The following is a 19493-nucleotide window of genomic DNA, read 5'->3' as shown; positions in this document are numbered from 1 at the left end:
TTTTCTAAATCTTTTAACTGGCACTGTAATCTGGCTTTCTTCAAGTGCTCTTTTATTTCCGTTCAGTTGTGGCACTTCTATTTCATTTTCTTCTTTTTCTCTTCCTGTCTGACTAGTTCCAGGTCTTATTTCAGCTTCTTCTGCCTGGTCGCTAAACTGGCCTTGTTCAGGTATATGCTGGATTGGGCTTTGTTTTGTTTCAATTTCTTCTTCCTGAACACATTTATCTAATTCTATCTGATCCTGTTCAAGCACTTCGAACTTTTAATTTTCTTCCGCTTGAACTTCTGCTAAAATTTCTATCTATCCCTTTTCAGGCTCTGGAGTTCTTGGAGGAGTGTCAGTAATCTGTTCTTTCCCTATCTGATCTTCCTCATCATCAGATTTGATTTGGATTTTGATAATCTGATCGTCTTCTTCTATTCCTGTCTCGTCCTCACTATCCCACTCTCTATCTAACTAGGTTTGTCTTCTTGTTCTTATTGGATCGAGAGTCAGGTCGATTACTGGGACCCAATCATCTTGACTGGAGCTCGGTTGTTCTTCTTCAGCTACTTCAGGACCAATTTCAGGCGACCCCTCAGCTGCACAACCTTCAGCCTCAGTTTCTTCAGGTTCAGTCACTTTCTTCGTATGGCTGGCATGGATCCACTGTGGCACACCTGCACACTTCACAGCAGTTGTGGTAACCTGGATTACTTGTCTTGGTTTTCCCCACTTCGGTGCAAGGCAACTCTTCCGAGTATGTTCTTTATTACGACCCAATCACCTGGGTTCAAGTCATGTGCTGTAGTTGTTGGCCTGGCGACGGCGTCTTCCCCAATCTGGTGAGAGATAGAACGTACTTGGTCACCCAGTTGCTTGCCTGTGTTCCGGTCTGGAATACTTCTGAGTCCCATCAAAACAAGTGACAAAGCATCTGGCCATTCCATTTGAGTAGATTCACACATTTTCCCACTCTTGACTTGATAGTGCCATTCAGTAGTTCTACCACTCCAGAAGCCTCTGGGCGATAGGCACAGTGCAGTTTTTGCGTAATTTTGAATGCTTCACAGATTTGTCTTATTACTTCGCTATGGAAATGCCTACCTCTGTCTGATTCAATTGTGACTGGAAAACCGTACCTTGGTATCAGTCCCCTAAGTAACAGTTTGGCTACAGGAATGCTATCATTTCTGGGAGCAGGGTAAGCCTCTACCCATTTTGAAAATAGGCAGACAATGACGAGGACGTACTTCATTCCTCAACATGGGGGTAACTGAATAAAGTCAAGTTGTAATCGTATAAATGGGCCTTCTGCCTTTACAATCTTTCCTGGCAAAACTACAGTTTTCTTTCCGGGATTGAATTGCTGACAAACTAGGCACCTTTGGCAGAGTGCCTCTGCTATGTTCCTGAATTTCGAGTTGAGCCATGTCTGCCTAAAAATGCGAATCATAGCGTCTCTTCCTAAATGTGTGTCTCCATGTATCAATCTAGCCATAGGAGCAAGCAGGCAGTCTGGCAACACAGGCATATCATCGAGGTAAACAATGAAACCATCCTCATTCCTTCTCTAACAACCACATTTTCTCCATCTTTCCTTTTCTTTGGGTTCTGCTGCATTCTGCAAATCTCTCACTTCTTCCCATGTTTTTATTCCTTCAAGCACCAGAAGTTGGCAGCTGTTTCCGTTCACCCCCATCTTTTTATTTATCGCCATTTTGTATTTTGCACAATGTTGGGCCAGTTGGTCAGCATATCGATTACCTGCTGTCACTTTGTCATTGCCAGATTTGTGAGCAGCACACTTGACCACTTCCAATTCTTTTGGTAACTGGATTGCTTCCAGTAACTCTTGCATAAAATTTCCATTTCTGATAGGAGTACCTGAAGAAGTCAGAAACTCCCTTTGCAGCCACAATTGGCCAAAGTCATACACAACCCCATAACCATACTGGCTATCAGTGTATATGGTTATTTTCATGTTACTCCCAAATTTACAGGCTTTTGCCAATGCAACCAATTCAGCTATTTGTGCAGACTTGACTCCATGTAAATAGGATGCTTCCACTGGACCTCCCAAAGTGCATACTGCATAAGCAGCACTTAAGCCTCCATCCTCATGTCTCATACATGAGCCGTCTACAAACAGTTCGTAATCCTCGTCATTTAAGGGCACTTCTTTTATGTCTGGGCGTGGTTTAGTGCTATACTCAGCCAGGTCAAGTCAGTCATTCTCAACATCGCCTTTCACTTCTGCTGTGAGTGAATTCTGTAGTAAGGTAGCTGGATTAAAAATTTTACATCGGCAATGGTTACATTTCCTGCACCTACAAGAATTCTTTCATACCTAGTCAGCCGACTAGGTGTGAGATACTGAGTTTTGGTTCTGGTCAACAAAATTACAACTGCATGCGGAACATACACAGTTACAGGATGTCCCATATTAATGGGCTCACTCTGTTCAAGACTCATGCAAGTTGCAGCTACTGCTTTCAGGCATCCAGGCAATCCAGCAGCCCCTGGATCCAAAGTAGAGGAAAAATATGCTACAGGACGTCTGGTTAAACCATGAATTTGGGTCAGGACTGAAAGTGCACAATTGTCTCGTGTGTCACAAAACAGTGCAAACTCCTTTGAGTAATCAGGCATTCCCAGTGCGGGAGCTGTACACAGACATTCCCGTAATTTTGTAAAAGCTGACATGCTTTCATCATCCCACTCCACTGGGTCTTTCGCTCCTTTCTTTGTCATTTTTATCAATGGTCTTGCTAGGACTGCAAATCCCACAATCCACTGTCTACAGTATTCTACAACTCCAAGAAACATTCTGATTTATTTCTTGGTATTTGGCAGTTCCATGTTTCCAATTATTCTATTCCTTTCTGTGGTAACCTTCCTGATACCTCTCTATATCTGGTGCCCCAGATATTTCACTGAGGAGGTACAGAACTGTATTTTGTCTGGCGACACTTTATGTCCTCCTTCACCTAAATGGTTCAGTAAGGCAATGGTGTCAACAGCACAGTCTCTCCTGCTTTTAGACGCCACCAAAAGGTCGTCTATATATTGCACCAGGACTGATTCTCCAGGCAATACCAGGGTTTCAAGGCATTTTTTCAGAATTTCATTGAAAATCGAAGGACTCTCTGTGTACCCCTGACGAACACGATTCCAAACGTAGACATGACTATCAAATTCAAATGAGAAAAGAAATTTGCTGTCTGGATGTAATGGTATCGAAAAGAATGCATGGCATAAATCGATTACAGTAAACCATCCAGCATTCCATGGCATTTGGTACAAGATCACTGCAGGGTTTGGCACAATAGGACAGCAAGGAACAATGATTTTATTAACCTTGCGCAGGTCCTGTACTACCCTGTACTTACCACTTGGTTTCTTTATTCCAATTATGGGCGAATTACAAGGACTGCTCAACACCTCTTGTATGATATCTGCTTCCAACAGCTTTTTTATTTCAATAGCAACCCCTGATTTTACTTCTGCACTCATTTTATACTGTCGAGTATTTAGGTAAACTGCATCTTCTTTTATGGTAATTTTAATTGGGTCAACATTTGCCATTAATCCTACATCTTTTCCAGTAAAATCCCATACTTCTGGTTTCACTGTGTGTTGAAGCTCTTCCTGTAAGTCTTGTATTGTCAGTCTTTTAATTTCTGAGTCAGGTCTTATTAGCATTAATTTGTAGATTCCGTCTTCATCTGGGGTCTGAATTTCGACACCATTTGGAGTGCAAAAGATGGTACAGTTCATTTTGCACAGCAAACCTCGTCCTAGTAAGTTCACAGGACTTGAATCACAAACAACAAACGTATGCATCTCCTTGAAATTCCCTATTTTAATTTCCATTGGTTCTGTAACTGGGGTACTATTTAATTTATTAGAAATGCCCACTACTTGGATCACTTCTCCTGAGAGGGGTAGGTTTGGAATGTCTGCTGTTCTTAAAGTAGAACTTGTAGCACCAGTGTCCAACAGAAAGGTGACGTCATTTCCTTCAACCTTTCCTTCAATTTATGGTCCTGAGTGGTCTACCGGCAAGGAGGCGCCGAGCACGCACTCCTCGTCCTCCCCCCTCAGGCACCGTCAGTATGGTTCGTCACAGAGGAATGTATCATTTAGGAGGAATTGCGAAGTTGCTGCATTTCTATCCTCCCTTCCTTCCCAAACTTCGGTTTCTTCACCCTGTTGTGCTTTGCTCCTATAGTTTGGCCTAGGTGCACGAGGCAACTGATTCTGTTTTACCTGTTGCTGTGTCTTCCATGGTCCCTCATTCTGCGCCTGTGGATTTAAATCATTAATTTGCACATTATCATTCTCCACAGCCTTACATTCGTCCCTCCAGTGCCCCATCTTTCCGCACCCGTGGAAGGGAAATTTCTTCTTGGCCTCTTCTCCACTCATTTTTACCCTTGGTTTTCCTCCACCCCAGGGCTCTGATTCTGAGTGTTTGCCATTTTGCTTAACTGCTGTTCTTGGTGCTCTGCTAATTTTACTTGTGCCCACATGACTTTTTCTTTCAATTCCCTTTTCTCATTTTCTAGCTCATCTTCACAGTACTTGGCGTATTTAAGGACTTCATCAATTGGTTTAGCTTGCTAACAGATTTTATTATCTTTGATCCACTGTGAGATTTCAGGCCTTAACCCTAACACAAATCGATAAATGAAGTGGGTCATATCCTTCATTTCAATACTGTCCAGCCCACTGTACGTTTTAAACACCTGTAACAAACGCTCAGAATATGAATGTACAGTTTCATCGCGATTCTGAGTAGTTCTATCTATTCAAGTCCAGTCTGTCTCTTTTGCGGGCACCTTTCCTTTTAGGTACAACATCACCTGATTGTACTTTCTCATTACGTCTTCGGAAGGAGCCCCTGTCTTTGGGTCTCTAGGGTATTCCTCATTTGGCCAATCAACAGCAACTTTACATTCTGTCCACAGATCCACAGGAACTACAATGTTAAAGAATCCATCTAAATCTTTCAGGAGGCATTTTGAAACTTTCACAAATCTTTCAACCCGTCTGTACCACTCTACAGGTTTCTCTCGTAATTTTGGGAAGTCATTTGTAAATGATACAATATCTTTTCTGGACCATGGCACATGTACATATCCTCCACCTGGTACTTCTCGCATGGGACATAATTTTTCTACTTTGTCTGCTTCTTTTAGGACAAATTCTGAAGCTAATTGTCTTGACTGCACCTCTTCCTTTTTCTTTGCCCATCTGTTCTCCATTTCTCTAAATCACCCCATTCTTGCATCAAATTTAACAACTCTCTAATCTGGACCTTTTTCCCTGACACATACATGTTCTCCAAATCTTTGTCAGAGAATTCTACTCGGATGTACGACGGTACGATGCATGGTTTTACCACGCGTACCGTTACGACGCGTTTTTTACAACGCAAGTCGTTACCACGACTTGCATTGTAGGGGTGCGGACTTAGGAATTTTTTAATTTACTATTCCAACACCAGCCTACGTACAGTATGGAAGGTGTTGGATAGTAAATTAAATTATTCCTTGTCCTGTAGCGCCCTCCAGCGCAAGTCGTGGTTACGACTTGCGTTGCAAAAGACACGTTGAAAGGGTACTGCGGAGTAAAATCCGCGTGGTAAAGGATGTTCCCCATTATACTCAATAGGGTTTCTGCAACACTTTAGATCTGCCAATGTCAATTCCCATGCTAGCTGCCATATCCATTAATTTTTCGTGAAACACCCTTGTATTTCTAGTGATGCTTTTACAGACAAACTGCAATTCGTCTTCACTGAGAGTATTCAATCTTTCCAATCTCACATTTCCATTCATCAATTCTTCTATTTCAATTCTTAATTTAAATATGTCTAATGGCTTGGGCTGCATTTTTGGTCTCTTTATTTCTCGGGACCATCTGTTTCTTTCTTCAGGAGTTACTACCGTGGCACTTCTCGTTCCTGATGAAGTCTCGATCTGTACTTCCCTTGCGGGTACAGGTGTAGGTTTTCTCATGGAACCACTTTCAGGCTCTCATATTGATAAATCCATTAAGGAAATCACTGATTCACATTTGCTTGCCTGATCATCTACTATCAGGGTTTCTTTTCTTGGCTGTACTACTGATGTAGTTATAACTGGAGCTTTTGGACTAGCTTGTTTGTCTCCGTACAATGGAACAACTGGGCCAATGGTTACTGGAATTGTCAAAGCCTCAGGACTTGTATTTAACTGGGATATTTTCTGAATTAATTCACTCCTCTGCTTATTTAAAGCTTCCTTTTCTCTTTCTTGTAATACCCTCTCAAGGGAGGTCTCATGAATCACATGCGGAATTAAAGGTGGATTAAAGAACGGTGTAGTCGGATTTGATATGCTCGACCCCTCATTACAGGAAGGCCTATAGAACGGAACATTCGGATTTGTGGTGCTTGACCCCTCATTACAGGAAGGCCTATAGAATGGAGCAGTCGGATCAGATGTGCTCGACCCCTCATTACAGGGAGGCCTAAAGAACGGATTTTTTTGGGTTTACTATTCTCGTTTCTTTACTATACGGTGGTGGATTTTTCATTAATAAATCCTCCAGGTAATCATCATCAGAATCACCAGCAGTCATTAAATGGATAGTTTTCTCAGTCCTTTTACCTCCCACAGGCTCCTCTACTGTCAGTACTGGGTAAAGTCCTTCCACTAGCATATTCTGTCTCCATTCTTTCATTCTTTTTTCTTTGGTATCTCTTTTAACCTGTGGGTAAAACTTACTTAACCCTTTGTCAATTCTTGGTCTGTCCCGCTCAAAAGCTTCTATTTCCCATTCCTCTAACGCCTCATATTGTGTCAATCTAGGTCTGGGATGTAAATCATTCATTCGGGTTCACAAGTTAAACAAAATTCTTCCATTAAAGGTACCATTTAAAGTGAATGCTATCATTCCGTCATCTTTGGTATGTTCTACCCAATTCTCCAACCATACACAAGCATGGTACCCTCTGTCAAACATCATGAAGGATGCAGGAGTGTTTGGTGGTGGAATAATAACTCCTTCTCTAGGTTTAATCGGCTTGTCTTTCTGGAAATAATTTTTAACTTTGTCTACAAGAGTCATTTTTCTCCTGCTTCGGTACATTCTGCGAGGTCTACCTCGTATCAACTGTTCAAAAGTAAACCCCTGGTATCTGGGATCAGGTCTAATTTCTGGATAAGTTGGATACCACATATACTTTCTACAAGTTCTCTTTGTTTACAAAATCACTTCCAATACTAGCGCGTCTTATTTTCCTCGACAACCAATCAACACTGTGGTTGCAAATAGTCTCAACCAATGGATGTGTGGCTTTCCCCCGTGAGTCAAGTTCTCACGCTCCTGCGCTCACCCCTCCTTTACAATACTATCTCAGCTACACGCCCGCTGTTTCGACCAATACCAGCGCGGCACTGAGTGACGTCAGCGCAGCTCCGCAACTGACTCCCTCCTTCACAAGGTAACTGAAATTCAATTTCTTACTTTTAAAGTGCAAGTGCTTTAATTAATTTACAACGTAAAACATTCGCCACTGTACTCAAGTGTCTAAAAAAGGAAAAGATTTGTTTCACTGCAAGTAAACCATTCTGTCTACTTTTCATATACTGCGGATAGATCCCTTCTGCCTATCCTTCACACAAGTATTAGAGAACCTGCTACTCCCTTGACTCATCTACTCTGGGATATATACTAAGTCTAACGTTTCACCAGCGAACCCTTTTGCTGTCAAACAAGCTCCGAGGACCCTGCTACTCCTTCCGTGTGACCCTTACTAGGTTATATCACAATAGAAGTATTGCTAGCGAACTTGTTGCTATCACTTATTCAATCACTCATACAGAAAACCCTAATTAGTGCCTCCAGTTCTGCCTAACCATGCACTAATTTTCCTCGAGCCACTGACCTCACTGCGATTTGGCTTCTATTACCACCCGCTATTCTGTCCCCGGGGATTCCAGACAAACATATAACAGGTACGCACAATTGTAGTTAGTACATATATTTCAATATAGCAGTATCAAATAAACATTTCAATAATAACACATTTTATCGATCAATAAAATATGAATTTTAACCTACTAACTAACTAACTACCTAACTTTAACTAATCCCTAACCATAGCTCTGCTACCAGAAAAGTATACTGATAGAGTGCGCAGGTCACCCAGCTAGGAAATTTTTACTAATACTCACCTGGGCCCATAATTTTCTAATATACACCTTATATACCTTAACGTCACTTGGGTAACTCACACTCTACTATCAGTATAACTTGAGATTTCTATACTACTAATTCCTATATCTATAACCTAGCAAAATAGATACTAGGAACCTAAATACACTGGATCAGGGAGTTGAGTCAAAAATCAGATAGTCAAGAACATTTATAAACATTTGAAAAAATATGAAATAACCACAGACTCTGGGTAAGTTCAAAACTTTATCTAATCATCATCATCATATGTCATGAGTATCAGATTAAAACATATTAAGCTATCTATAATCAAGATAATTAAAAGTGTATAGCTATGCAAAAGATAGATTATGCTAAGCATTTAAGAACTTTGAATAAGGGAAGGTAAAACAAGGAACATGCTATATTTAGAATAACAATCTTTCACAACATTGATTAAAGGAGGGTAAAGAAAGAGAACATGCTATATCCAAGAGTCTTTATAGCAGTTAAGGAAACTTATTGCAATTCGAGATTCAATTTTAGCTCAAATACTATAGGGTAGGTAAGATTGGAACATACTATTAAATTCAGCTTATCTCCTAAAGGGAGGGTAAAATAAGGAACATATACTAAAATAGAAACGATTTAGCATTAACTAGAGGTAGGTCAAAAAGTGGTACAAGCTAATAGACCAGTAATGCATGAAAATTTCATTTATCAAGGGACAGGGGAGAAAAAGGATTATATGCAATTATGCTTTGAAATATTTGAGAATTGAAATGCAAATATAGTTAAGCAATCACCCACACAGACTTTATATTTACCTAGGATAAAGTGAAGACCAACCCTGGCCACGGGTCAGTTTGAAAAGACGGGAAGGAACCCTCAAGGACTTAGGTGCCAGTAGGCGAGCAGGTATAGCTCATGGACAGTCAGGACAGGATAACCCCAGAATTTGGTCCGGACCAGGTTCACCAAAGGGTACGACCAACACCTACAACTTCGGTTGCAACGCCTGCGCTACTCCCTGTCTGCAAGGAATCTGCCAATAACCCCGATTGGGTTCTCGAACCTTCTAGGAAAGTGCTTCGTCAGCACTTTCAATTACCAAAACCCGGAATAGGTTTCTCGAACCTCCAAACAGAGTGCTCCGCAGCTCTCTGTATAATGATACCTATAGAGTGCGTTGGGTCAATGACAGGTCAGCTATTCGGACAAGTCGGACAATTTCTCTAGCTAAACCTACGCTAGTTATACTGTTTTTCGGGTCAATGTACCACCCCTCAATGTTGCAAGTGCAAGGATGCCCAATTTTGATTGGACAAAGGAGGAGGTTAGGTCATCACACCACCTAATTTCTGAACTTTCTCAGGCTTAATATTCAATTTGTGTACCCGCCCCTTAAATTCCAGGTTCTCATGACATATTCTTTCGTATAGCAATAAATGTTCTATTTACAAATACATTGTATTTTATTTAGAGTTCATGAGGTGAGTTTCCCAGGAGCATCTTCTCAGTCAATCTGCTCCTTGGCAACTATTCAAAGGTCATCTGCTCTGGAGACTCGCGGATCTCGCGCAGACGCAGTTTCAGTCAAAATGGGGTACAGCATAATTCAACGGGCCAAGTTTCAAAGTGTACATGAAATGGAAAAGAAACAGTTTTAAAACATAGAATACATGATTTCACTGTATGCCATGAATTTCTATACTTCACCCATTACTGTATAATAACTATAGCATTATTGATTATGCAGAACAGACAGCTTTGCGAAAGCCGCAATGCAAGCCTTAGGCATGTGAGAACACAAAGCAGCCATTTTAGCTTCATTGCACATGCGCAATCATTTTCCCTCCAAGACATTGAATACGTCACGTCACATGGTTATGACCGACTCATGCGCAGTCTAAATTCCCGCGTAGCAGCGGCCATTTTGTTGTGATTAAACCCAGATCTGTGACTCGGGGAGAATGTTTTGCCATTGTGCAACATTCCGTCCATCATCTTGTGTGTTTTGCTGTCCAGGCGCAATAGCAGCATTTAATGTACAGGCCCTGGGTATATGGTATCAATCAATCAATCAATCAGTGACACTTATAAAGCGCGCTACATACCCGTAGGGTCTCAAGGCGCTGGGGGGGGGGGGGGGGTGCCGCTACTGCTCGAACAGCCAGGTCTTCAGCTTCTTCCTGAAGGAGAGGTGGTCTTGGGTCAGGCGCAGGTCGGACGGGAGGGAGTTCCAGGTCTTGGCGGCCAGGTAGGAGAAGGACCTTCCTCCTGTGGTTGCTCTTCGGATGCGGGGGACGGCGGCGAGGGCGTGGTTGGCTGATCGGAGGTGGCGTTTGGGAGCGTAGAAGTTGACTCGGCTGTTGAGGTAGCTCGGGCCTTGGTCGTGTAGGGCTTTGTGTGCGTGGGTGAGGAGGCGGAAGGTGATTCTCTTGTTGATGGGGAGCCAGTGAAGGTCTCTCAGATGTCCGGAGATGTGGCTGGATCGTGGGATGTCGAGGATGAGTCTGGCTGAGGCGTTTTGGATCCGCTGGAGTCTCTTCTGGAGCTTGGCGGTGGTCCCGGCGTAGAGGGCGTTGCCGTAGTCCAGTCGGCTGGTGACGAGGGCCTGGGTGACGGTCTTCCTGGTCTCTGTGGGGATCCACCAGAAGATCTTCCGTAGCATGCGTAGGATGTTGAAGCACGCCGAGGAGACGCTGTTGACTTGCCTGGTCATGGAGAGGGAGGAGTCCAGGATGAAGCCCAGGTTACGTGCATGGTCTGTCGGTTCGGGTGCGGTGCCCAGGGCGGGAGGCCACCAGGAGTCGTCCCAGGCGGAGGGAGAGGAGCCCAGGATGAGGACCTCCGTCTTGTCCGAGTTCAGTTTCAGGCGGCTGGTCGTCATCCACTCGGCTACCTCTTTCATCCCTTCGTGTAGGTTGGCTCTGGCGGCGGCGGGGTTGTTGGTCAGGGAGAGGATCAGCTGGGTGTCGTCGGCGTAGGAGATGATGCTGAGGTGGTGTTTGCGTACGATGGCCACGAGGGGGCTCATGTAGACGTTGAAGAGGGTGGGGCTCAGGGATGATCCTTGGGGGACGCCGCAGATGACTTCGGAGGCCTCTGACTTGTACGGTGGTAGGCGGACTCGCTGTGTTCTTCCGTCGAGGAAGGAGATGATCCATTCCAGCGCCTTGTCCTGGATTCCGATGTTGCTGAGGCGCCGTATTAGGGTGCGGTGGCAGACCGTGTCGAATGCCGCGGAGAGGTCTAGGAGGATGAGGGCCGCTGTTTCTCCATTGTCCATCAGGGCTCGGATGTCATCGGTGGCGGCGATGAGGGCGGTCTCGGTGCTGTGTTTGGCTCGGAAGCCGGACTGTGAGGGGTCGAGGGATCCGTTCGTCTCGAGGAAGGCGGCCATCTGCTTGTTGACGGTCTTCTCGATGACTTTGGCTGGAAACGGGAGAAGCGAGATGGGGCGGTAATTCTTGAGGTCGGTGGGGTCCGCTGTTGGTTTCTTGAGTAGAGCGCTGAGTTCGGCGTGTTTCCAGCTCTCGGGGAAGATGGCGGTGTCGAAGGATGTGTTGATGATGTCTCGCAGGTGGGGTGCGATGACAGCGTCGGCCTTGTTGAAGATGTGGTGGGGGCAGGGGTCGGTTGGTGATCCGGAGTGGATTGAGTTCATCGTGCGGATGGTGTCTTCTGTGCTGATCGGGGTCCAGGCGTGGAGGGTGGTGGTGGGGGGGGGTGGCTGGTCGGTCGTGGTGTGCGTTGGTTGGTTGTTGAAACTGCTGTGTATGTCTGTGATCTTGTTGTGGAAGTAGGAGGCGAGGGAGTTGCAGAGGTCTTGCGATGGGGTGATGTCGTTGTTTCCTGCGTTGGGGTTGGAAAGCTCTTTCACGATGTTGAAGAGTTCCTTGCTGTTGTGTGCGTTGTTGTCCAACCGGTCCTTGAATGCTGTTCTCTTGGCGGCGCGGATCAGCTGGTGGTGTTTCCGGGTGGCAAGTTTGTAGGAGGTCCTGTTGTCCGGTGTCGGATCCCTTTTCCAGACTTTCTCGAGGGCTCGGCAGTTCTTCTTGGAGCTCTTGAGTTCGTCGGTGAACCATGGGGCCTTCTTGCTGCCGGGTCTGCTAGGCGGGGTCCTCAGCGGGGCGAGTTCGTCCGCGCAGTTGCTGATCCACTTCGTGATGTTATCGGCGGCCTGGCTGGGGTTCGCTGAGCTGGCAGGAGGGTGTTGGCTCAGGGAGGTGGCGAGCTGGTCTGCTGTGATCTTGTTCCAGCTTCTGCGGGCGGTGTGTTGCTGGTGTTGGTGGGTCGGTGTTCTCTTGAAGGTGAAGTGGACGCAGCTGTGGTCCGTCCATTGAAGCTCTGTGGCGTGGCTGAAGTCGATGTCTGTGCTGGATGAGAAGACGGCGTCGAGTGTGTGTCCGGCGAGGTGGGTGGGGGTGGACACCAGTTGCTTGAGTCCCAGGTTGGCGAGGTTGTCGAGCAGGGTGCTGGTGTTGTGGTCGTTGTTGTTCTCCAGATGGAAGTTGAGGTCTCCCAGGAGGATGTAGTCAGCGGAGGGGAGGGCATGCGGGCTGACGAAGTCGGCGATGTCCTCGCTGAATTGCGTGCGTGGTCCAGGGGGTCGGTAGATCAGGGTGCCTCTGAGGGTGGTGTTCGGGTTGGTGTGGATCTGGAAATGCAGGTGTTCGGCGCTGGTCAGGGTGTTGTCGGTGCTGGTCGTGAGGCGGATGGTGTTCCTGTGGATGATGGCGATGCCTCCTCCCATCTGGTTGTGGTATACCACACTGAAAAGGACTTATGCGTAAATAAATATCCCAATCAGCTGTAGACAAATTCAACAATTTTAGGGGAGTGAGCTTAAGCATCTTAGCCCTGGTTTGCAGTCCTAAGCCCAACAAAAACAAATTTAGCAAACACATGGATGATAAAAGCAAAAACATTTGAGCTTGACCTTGCAGAGAGGGCCAGGTCCAATAGGTAACATGAAGGAATCAGATGCAGCAGTTCTTTGCCAAACTAGCGCAACCTCTGCCACCCTCAATGAAATACAGGATTCACTGAGAAATCCGATGCTAATGCAGTTCCAGGCTCAGAGATGCTTCATCACATACATCAGTGCTGGAATGGGCATGCAACACAATGTGTCGGAGCCTTGGCAAATGAATCCAACTGGGAAACCCCAGACTGTTGTGCAAGATTGCTACCAACATGCAAAACTTTGCAACACATCGTTCAGAGGGACCAGTTGCCTTAATCGGGGACATTAGTAAAATTCTCGAGAGAGCAGAATGACAGAAGATGCGTGCTTTCCATGTCTAGGTCACTCAAGTGCAGTAATTCCACCACCCACACCCTCCACCTCTTCTCCCTCTCATGCCCACAGCAGGTGTCCGCTGTGGGGACTTGACTCAGGTCAGAACAATCTGCTAAGTTAACTAAGCCACACCACACACCTGCAAAGAGAAAAGTCCTGCAAACATTGCTCACATAGTTATTAAATTTATATGTGCACAAGTTATTAGTTAGATATGATATGCATATAGGTTATTACGGGTTAAGTCAAGGTTATTATAGGGCTCCAGGGCATACTTATAGGTGTGGCTAGATTAGTAGATACCATAGGATGGTGGGATAATATAGGAGTAGTTTGTGTGTGTATTGTTTGTTATAATACATTAGTTAATATATACAATAATTTAAGATTAATAAACACATAAGCAAGTGTCTCTCGGACACCCCTTATAATGAAAAATGTGCAAAATTAGTAAAACGAGCATGTTGGTTATTTTATTAACGTTATTTGAGGTTCATGATACAAGCAAGTCACTTTACGTGCGAATCCTTGCTCCATCAAAAACACTGCACAAGAAAAATCCCACACCAATTTAGAAAAAAATAGAACATTTTGAAGAAATGATTTGACACCAAAATTACAAAAATCCCATCAGTAAAACTAGAGTTAAGGCTTGTGTAAGTTTTAAGTAAAAATTAGCATCTAAAAGATGAAAGCCACAGCTGTGGGAATCTAGTCATGTGAGACTTGGTCAAGGTCGAAAAATATAGAGCCTACCATGATGGATGGCGGGTCAGTAACAAAAGAGTGGATTGGGACTCCACTTGGGGGTTCTTGAATCACTCAGGCCGGGTCCAGGTTTGGGTTTCAGATGGTGGGAGACTTGTATCCCTATGGCCCTGAACAGGACACAAGCAAACTAGCCCTTGCTGGCACTCTGGTAGTCCTGGGTTCAGGTGAAGATATAGGGCTCAAACACAGGGCTGCAAAGCAGTCCTTCCAGGTACAGCAAAGCAGTCTTGTGGAGTACACAGCAGGACATAGCAGAGTCCTTCCGCAGGTCCAGAAAGTGAACTGAATAATGGATCTGAGGGCCCTATTTTTATACCTGGTGCCTCATTTGAAGTTGGGAGAAGCTTCTCTTTGAAGTGTTTGGAATTTCCTGACTCTCCTGCCCTCGCTCCAAAGTGGCCGCAGTGACAATTTGGAGTTGACAAGAACTTTGTGCATATGCAGAGCATAGCCTATTTAGTTGCAAGTGGGCTTGCCCAGCTCTGCCCCCATCCCGCCAGCAGATGGCCCATTCAGAGAAACTTAGTACCTCTGTTTTGTACAATCTGGGACGAATTCACAAAGTCTAACTTTCAGTTACACCATGTCATGTGACCGAGGAGAGGTTGCAAGCACCAAATGGATAATGGAAGGAAAACGCCAACTTTCTAAAAGTAAAAAGAACAGATAATGGATGGAATGCTGAACAAATCAAACATTCACCCTCAGTCACAGATCTGGGTCTAATCGAGTTTTTTGGCTCCCCAGGCCACCCCAGTATGGACCCAGCCATATGCAAATCAGTCTTGACCCTACTCCCCATGGGTACAGTGCAGCCCGAACTGCCAGGCCTGGTCCTCCCAGGGCTGGAAAAAAGCATTGTGGGACCGGTTTCAGCGTATTCAACAGCCAGGCTATCTTGAATCCAGTGGTACAGTGAGCAATTTTGTAAATGTGGCATTTATAACATTTGTAATTTAAAATCTGACTTTAGCATTATAGAGGATTTTTAATAAGTTTCATTGATGCCAAACATGAACAACTTATGTGTCCTCAATTAAAAGTTAGCACTTATTAGATGTGATAAGGCATCACAATGTTATCATATGGGACAAATAGGTGTCATAGTAATAAAAAACGGATATCTGAGTTCTCCACTACCAGGAAATGTAAAACTTAAAGTACATGTCCAACCTTTTCATTACATTGCACCTGCCCTATGTCCAACTTGATGCCTACCTTATGGGTGACATATGCAATGAAGGGGGAGGTCAAGGCCTGTCATGGGGGTCATATATTACCAAGTTGAATTGGTAGTTTAAAACTGTTTTCAGGCTGCAATGGCAGGCCTAGGGCATGCTTTAAGGGACCACTTAAGTGGATGGCACAATATGTGCTGCAGGCGCAAAAACCACAGTTGATGGACAGAATGCAGAACAATGTCATACATTCACCCCAGTACAGAGATCTGGGCCTAAATCCATCGTTTTTTTGCACTCCACATCACCTCAGTTCAGACATGGCCATATGCAAATCAGCCTTGACCCTGTGCCTCATGGGAACAGTCCAGCCGAACTGCCAAGCCATGTCTTTCCTGGACCGGAATCAAGCATCCTAGGACCGGTTTCTGGCTATCAGCCGTCTTCAGCCAGGATAGCTTGACACTGAGTGAGCTAAAGAATGATGATGCATTTATCCCAGATCGGTTGACTGGGGGTGAGTGCTTGCAATGTTCAACACTCTGTCCATCGACCCCTTTGGTTTTACTTTGTTCGCCCCAAGTTGGCAGGGTATGCCCAGACGTGGGTCCCTTGCTCACTTTGCCACTGGTTTCAAGCTAGCCTGGCTGATGATGGCTGATTAGCCAAAAAACAGTCCCAGGATGCTTGTTTCCGGTCCAGGGAAGACATGGCTTGGCAGTTCGGGCTGGACTGTTCCCGTGAGGCACAGGGTCAAGACTGATTTGCATATGGCCATGTCTGAACTGGGGTAGCTTGGTGAGCAAAATAACGATGGATTAATCCCAGATCCGTGACTGGGGGAGAATGTTTTGCCATTGTGCAACATTCCGTCCATCATCGTGTGTGTTTTGCTGTTCACCCTATGTGGGAAGGGTATGCCCAGACGTGGGTCCCTTGCTCACTACGCCACTGGAGTCAAGCTATCCTGGCTGAAGACGGCTGATAGCCATAAACCGGTCCTAGGATGCTTGATTCCGGTCCAGAGAAGACATGGCTTGGCAGTTCAGGCTGGACTGTTCCCATGAGGCACAGGGTCAAGACTGATTTCCATATGGCCATGTCTGAACTGGGGTGGCTTGGTGAGCAAAAATAACGATGGATTAAACCCAGATCTGTGACTCGGGGAGAATGTTTTGCCATTGTGCAACATTCCGTCCATCATCTTGTGTGTTTTGCTGTCCAGGCGCAATAGCAGCATTTAATGTACAGGCCCTGGGTATATGGTATACCACACTGAAAAGGACTTATGCGTAAATAAATATCCCAATCAGCTGTAGACAAATTCAACAATTTTAGGGGAGTGAGCTTAAGCATCTTAGCCCTGGTTTGCAGTCCTAAGCCCAACAAAAACAAATTTAGCAAACACATGGATGATAAAAGCAAAAACATTTGAGCTTGACCTTGCAGAGAGGGCCAGGTCCAATAGGTAACATGAAGGAATCAGATGCAGCAGTTCTTTGCCAAACTAGCGCAACCTCTGCCACCCTCAATGAAATACAGGATTCACTGAGAAATCCGATGCTAATGCAGTGCCAGGCTCAGAGATGCTTCATCACATACATCAGTGCTGGAATGGGCATGCAACACAATGTGTCGGAGCCTTGGCAAATGAATCCAACTGGGAAACCCCAGACTGTTGTGCAAGATTGCTACCAACATGCAAAACTTTGCAACACATCGTTCAGAGGGACCAGTTGCCTTAATCGGGGACATTAGTAAAATTCTCGAGAGAGCAGAATGACAGAAGATGCGTGCTTTCCATGTCTAGGTCACTCAAGTGCAGTAATTCCACCACCCACACCCTCCACCTCTTCTCCCTCTCATGCCCACAGCAGGTGTCCGCTGTGGGTACTTGACTCAGGTCAGAACAATCTGCTAAGTTAACTAAGCCACACCACACACCTGCAAAGAGAAAAGTCCTGCAAACATTGCTCACATAGTTATTAAATGTATATGTGCACAAGTTATTAGTTAGATATGATATGCATATAGGTTATTACGGGTTAAGTCAAGGTTATTATAGGGCTCCAGGGCATACTTATAGGTGTGGCTAGATTAGTAGATACCATAGGATGGTGGGATAATATAGGAGTAGTTTGTGTGTGTATTGTTTGTTATAATACATTAGTTAGGGATGGATGCTTGTACGATGAGACTATCAGGCCAAATTTATAGTTGGGATTAGGGTAGGAAGTACTATAGGATAGCCAGGGGCAATGTAAGTGAAGAGTGTGTATGTTTTAGTTCATTAGTTAAAGTGGGTGTAGATAGGATAGGGGTTTATTTTCACTTGATAGATAGTTTACAAATTGCAGATTGTGTGAAGGGGGATTTATTGTGTACATCAAGTATTGTTTCAGTGGAAGTAGTTCCGACAATTATTACTGTCATGACATTTTTTTGTGAATCAGTTCATCCTGTATAGCTGCACCGTTGCTATTCTGCTGGTTTTGGACATGTCTGTCTGGTTAATTTTCTTTGTCATCACTGGAGCTATAATATTCCTGTCTTTCATCACCAGGCATGGGCACATGATGCCTTGTAGCCAGATTTTGCAGCATGCAGCACAGTGGTATGATTTGATACACCTTCCCTGGTCAATAAGTTAGGACCCCACCACCATGGTGCCAGCATCTAAAGCATCCCTTGAGCCCTCCACATGCATGTTCAATGAAATTGGTGTCATGGAATGCACCTAATTGTAAGCATGTTCAGATGGTGTTGGTGGACCACGGACAGGTGTCATTAACTATTACCAGAATGCCTACCCAGAGTCACCTACAAGACTGAAAGTTAAGACATGATTTAATTTCATCATCAACACAAAATTTATGCAGAGGCACATACCATCATAGCAGGGGGCTGAGAGGGAATCTTTGTACTCACCTAGCAACCATTTCCTTTGCAAGCGGTTTGTCTACAAGGAATGTGGTATCCTGATCTTGCAGAGAATCATTCGTTGTTCTTGGGGAAACAGACAGAGTAATAATTAGTTCAGCATTAAACCCTTTGCACATTTATACTGTTCTCCATCTTCCGACTTTGGTACGTATGTTTTATAGCGTTCAGAGCCACATGTGCCACATGTGTACAGTCCAGAGTATCAATTATATTAGAAAATGCAATAATCGTATAAGCCGTTTCCTAGAAAGCATTCACTGTTTGTGCATGAGCTGGAAGTCTGATGTACTAAAGAGCTTGATGCAATATGACACCTATGCTCAGCACTAACGCCTTTGAAAAAGTAGGCTGTGCCGCATCATGTAAACTAGACAATAAGATCTGAAATTGTCCTGTAGCACAAGAAACATAGCAATGCCAACATTCTAACTAGGGCTGGGCTGGCTGCACATGCAGTTGTTGTGGATGATGTCTATGATCAGATGATAGGTTGTGAGTATAGATTCACTCAACATAATCAGTGCGATATGAATATGAATATGAATACTTTATTGTGCATGGTTATTTAAAACCTTTACAATATAGAGACATAATCAGTGGATTTAGGCATCAGCTTATCAGGCAGGCCTTTGCCTCCACCTACTGCATGTCTGGTGCCTATGTTGAACCTGATGTTGCGTGCACATCTACACTTATAACTGCATAACCAGCAAATTTACCTGCAGGAGTTGGAAGCAATGCATTCTGTGCTTCATCCATGGTAAAGTATGGCAGTGTGTGTGTGTGTGTGTGTGTGTGAGAGAGAGAGAGAGAGAAGGTTTGGTCTGCACTTATATTTTAGGGGCAGACTGGATGGCTTGGTTCACCTGAACTCATTACAATGTGTGTGCTACAATTATTGTCATTAAGTTTGATGGGATAATGGATAATGTTTTGAAAATTCTGTTTCAAAAATGATTTTCAAATGCAGCTTGTGCACCTTATTTTCAACTTCAACACACTACATGTTACTTATTGTGCTGTTTTTATGATATCCTGTGTGAAATATTTTAGATGTTCTAAGAAACAGGTTCACCCTATTTTAATAACTACTCTTAGTTAAA

At 44.5% G+C, this 19493-nt stretch overlaps 1 protein-coding gene across 2 annotated transcripts in view; it reads left to right on the top strand.

Annotated features, from left to right (window-relative positions):
• The window catches only part of FBLN7 (fibulin 7), a 711714-nt gene that overhangs the window by 501496 nt on the left and 190725 nt on the right, over window positions 1-19493 (top strand). The window lies entirely within an intron of this gene.

The sequence above is a fragment of the Lissotriton vulgaris genome, chromosome 6 (assembly GCF_964263255.1).
Source record: "Lissotriton vulgaris chromosome 6, aLisVul1.2, whole genome shotgun sequence".
NCBI classification, from domain to species: Eukaryota; Metazoa; Chordata; class Amphibia; order Caudata; family Salamandridae; genus Lissotriton; species Lissotriton vulgaris.
Note: the sequence above shows the minus strand (reverse complement) of the source record. Positions and strands in the feature narration are given on the sequence as shown.